Source organism: Peromyscus eremicus, chromosome 10 (assembly GCF_949786415.1).
Source record: "Peromyscus eremicus chromosome 10, PerEre_H2_v1, whole genome shotgun sequence".
NCBI classification, from domain to species: Eukaryota; Metazoa; Chordata; class Mammalia; order Rodentia; family Cricetidae; genus Peromyscus; species Peromyscus eremicus.
In genome coordinates, this window is record NC_081426.1 from 52830271 (window position 1) to 52833626 (window position 3356).

General features: G+C 34.2%; 1 pseudogene; it reads right to left on the reverse strand.

Annotated features, from left to right (window-relative positions):
- Nucleotides 1–1247: 1247 nt before the first annotated feature.
- On the reverse strand, nt 1248–2667 carry LOC131920404 (nascent polypeptide-associated complex subunit alpha-like; annotated as a pseudogene).
- Nucleotides 2668–3356: the final 689 nt, after the last annotated feature.

Genomic DNA, 3356 nt, shown 5'->3' on the forward strand with positions numbered 1-3356 from the left:
GATGTAGGAATGTGTTGTAATTTTTAATATCATAACATATTACAGAAAAATAATCAAAGAAATCTCATTTATGTCCAAGATAATGAACAATTAAGAAATTATTTCAGAAAATACTATAGAAATATTTTATGAAATTGTTTATGTGCACCTGAATGTGTAGCTTCTTGTCAAAATCCATGTTTTAATTTTATTTTTAGCTTGTATTCATTCTCTCTTTCATTCAGATCTCATCGTCGATTTGAATAGATCACTTAGAAAAATCAGTGAGGCACAAAATGTATTTGTCTGTTGGTTTTGTTAACAAATGTTACATAGTGAGTACATTTTCTTAAGTAGATATGGCAGTTTCTTAGTTAAAAGCATGAGTTCTTCATTCAGTAAATGTACTCCTAAGTAAATAAATAATACTTCCTCATTACTTTTAAAATTCTTTTTTAAAAGTTATCTGAAGCAGTTAATGAATTATATCCATTTACCCAGAACCCTACCACTACCACCAAAATATTGTATAGCTTTTATCAGGCCACTTAGAAATCTTGCCAGAAGGTAAAAAAGCATTCCATATTTTAAAGATATTATAATTTTATAAAATACTTATAATCTTATAGTCCTAAGTAGGCTATTCACTCCTGATTTCAAGGTCATCTAAGTTTTATAGTTCATATTGCCTTGAGAAAGAAGCACATGTTACAATCTAGCTCATCTTTTTACCTCCTGATACTAGGTGGATGGTAAGAAGTTGACCATTGCTGCTTTGGATTTATCAGCCAATGCTCAACTATAGGTAACTCAAAAGCCATTATGACCACATAAAGAACTAGCACCATTACTAAAATCATTTAATTATATGATCTAATAAAACAATCCTTATGAATGTACTTCCATATAGCACATTCTTTAGTTATTAATAGTTATATGCATAAATGCATGCCACATTCATTTCATGGAATTGTGATTTTCATTCCATGATTTTCTAAATAATTAATTATATTATGAATTATTTGTGTAATAATAAGCAATTACTAAAAAATTAATACCACTTAACTCACTTTTCAATATCTACAAGGTGAATAAATATCTGGAGCTCATGAGCATAGAAATAGATTTTTTTTTTAATCCAACAAGAAGCCATAACTTTATCAGTGATAAAGACAGTACAAATGTCAAACCAAGCTATAATTCCACTTTCAAAACACCGAAAAACAGGGAAGGGGGAGGAGAAGGGAAGTGTCTTTGCTGTCAAATAGTTACATTATTAATTCCATAATAGCATTTACAATATCGTTACTGTTATTCAGGACTCAGACTGCCTTTGCTCTTGACACATTTGCTTGTGACATGACGAATTCTACATCCTTAACCTCCACACCTGTTTCATCAACCTCTTCCTCCCCACTCTCCTCTTGTATGGTGGTAGTCTGAGTATTTTCTTGAATGTTTGAAACAGCTTCTCCTTGAACTTTGAATTCCTCAGCAGCTGATAACTGTGCTCAGCTGATAACTGAGACAAATCTTCAATCTTGGCTTCTCCAAAAGCTATGTCGGTGTCTGAAGCTGGGCCCTTGTGGACATCTGGTTTTGTGATGACAAAGAGGATATATTTAGATTTCTGGACAGCGACTCTAAGTAATCCCTGTAACCTGTCGAAGACCCAGTTTAGACATAGTCTTCCTTTGCTTTCTTTTCGCTCCGTCTCTGCTTGGCTTTCCTGACTGGTTCTTCATTGATTTCAGTGGCCACCAGCTGAACTGTCTGTGTGGAGTCTTGTTCCTTGAGCTCTGGTACTGATTCATCACTGTCAGATTCTGTTCCTGACCCTGTCTCAGCCTGAGGCTGTGGCACCTCCTTCTCTGTAGCAGGGACAGTCTCAGTGGCTTCACCAGGCAATTTTTGTGGAGAACAAGGAGCCAAGATGGTGGCAGAAAGAGAGCAAGCAGGAGCTAGAAATAGATTTTAATTTTTAGGGGATAGTAGCACATAGGCAACATGAAAGGAAAATGAAGGAAATTAGCTTTATTAAACCTGAAATGAAGCTAGAGGGGTTAGAGAGAGGAGCAGTTACAGGTTGTGCTAAGTCAAACTAAGAACACATGAAGGAGCCTTATAGAAATCTACTACATTCTATTTAAATATGTTTAAATACAAATATACAAAAAGAGTTTGAACAGAAACACCTTGCATAGATGAGGAATGCTTCTACCAGAAGACATTAGTTATTAGAGGAAAATCTCAGTACCAGGCAAAGAATACTTCTCAGTAAAGTATTTGGCAAGGAGATGTCAGAGACACCCAGAGCCACACAAGGCATGGCTATTGCTCTTGTTTGCCTATCATAACTAGATGGTCAGACTATATTGCTGAAAATACCTCTCTATTGGAAGACAAAGCATAAAGAAATTAACTTCAATGGAGCAGTAAACTCTTCCTACTGTCAAGCTTTCATAATGTCTGAAAGTGCTATGCAGCTTCAGTGGTTAAAATATTTCAGTAATCTCTCCCAGTTCTGGACTCTACATATTCCAATCACTGGGACAATAGTGTCAAAGGTGATTTTAAAGATAACCAGATGCATTCTGATTGGATATGAGGCATGACCCACTGAATGAATGTCATACCTGGAATGGTTAAATTAGTCAAAAGCCCATGACTGAAGAGATCATAAGCCATGATGTCAAACTGACTTCAAAAGATTTGTGTTTATACCCATAGATGTGTATGGCTCTCAACTTATCTCAGAGACCTCCCCCTACCTCTATCTATCTATCATCTATCTTCTACTTACATGTTTATCTATCTTCTCTCTATCTACCTATCTACCTATCTTCTCTCTATCTGCCTATCTTCTTTCTATCTATCTGTCTGTCTGTCTATCTATTTACCTATCTTCTATCTATCATCTGTCTATCTATCTATCTATCTATTTTTCTATCTATCTATTTATCTATCTATCTACAGGCACACAGAATGGAGAGGAGTATATGAAAGGGTTTTGAGAAAAGATATTGAAGGGAGAAATGTAACTCTTTTATAATCTAAAAATGTATGGTTACAATATCAAAATAAAAGTTTTAAAATATATTATGTAAATGTACAGTGTTTTCCAATAAATAAAATATTTTTTTCTGGAATATTTGATATGAATATTCAATTTTTCTAAAAAATATGTTTTTTAACTTTTATTTATTCGTTGTGGATTTCACATCATGCATCCCAGTCCTGCTTATCTCCCTGTCTCCTTGAATCTGCCCTCTGACCTTGAAACCTCCCCACAAATCAAAACCAAATTTAAAAGAAAACCTGAAAACGAAACCAAACCAAACGAAAGACAAAAACAAAAAGTAAAAAAAAAAAAAAAA